This window comes from Kryptolebias marmoratus, linkage group LG23 (genome assembly GCF_001649575.2).
Source record: "Kryptolebias marmoratus isolate JLee-2015 linkage group LG23, ASM164957v2, whole genome shotgun sequence".
In the NCBI taxonomy this organism is placed as follows: domain Eukaryota; kingdom Metazoa; phylum Chordata; class Actinopteri; order Cyprinodontiformes; family Rivulidae; genus Kryptolebias; species Kryptolebias marmoratus.
Genome location: NC_051452.1, coordinates 13,004,896 through 13,005,587, shown reverse-complemented (window position 1 = coordinate 13,005,587; position 692 = coordinate 13,004,896). Strand labels below are relative to the sequence as shown.

The 692-nt window shown below is 37.1% G+C and overlaps 1 protein-coding gene across 3 annotated transcripts in view; it reads left to right on the top strand.

Moving 5' to 3' along the window:
- The window catches only part of LOC108251540 (ribonuclease inhibitor-like), a 157,365-nt gene that overhangs the window by 18,602 nt on the left and 138,071 nt on the right, over positions 1–692 (top strand). The gene's annotated exons all lie outside the window — the stretch shown is intronic.

The window sequence follows — 692 nt, the reverse complement described above, 5'->3', positions numbered from 1 at the left end:
CAGTCTCTGAGTTCAGGAAGTCTCTCCACAGATAAACTGTCTCCTGCTCAGTGGTCAGCTCTGGCCTTCATCTTACTGACATCAGGAAAAATTCTGGATCAGTTTGACCCAAAGAAATATTCTACCAACAATGAAGCTGCTCTGAGGCTGCTGCCAGTGATCAAAACCTCCAAAAATGCTCAGTAAGTATAAATGACAAATGTATTGAAATGTTTTTTCAATAACAAATATATAACTAAACAATGTAGTTTAATGTACAATGTCTCCAAAAGGATCCATTTCTAAAGTTCAATGTTGACTTTTTAAAACATGACCCCTAGATGCTATACATTGCTGCTTCACTAGTAAATCACTAGAGATTTTTTTTTCCAAAAGAGATGATGGTGTAGAGGTCTCTAAAGTGGCTTTCTAGAACTGCAATAAAAGTTTGAATGACAACAACAGTCCAGTTTGGTCTTAGCTGTGTTTGGACTAATTTTATTGACCAAAGTAGCTAAATCACAGTTCTAATGAAAGAGATTTGACTGTAAACCTGATCATTTAAAGCAGACATATAACTGTCAACAGCAACATTATTTATGTTCCTGCATAAAGAGAAGTCCCATTATTTCCAGCAACATGTTCCTCCCAGCTGATGTCCTGGAGGAAAAACTCCTCCAGTTCCTGATGTCTCATGTCAGACTCATCAGTCT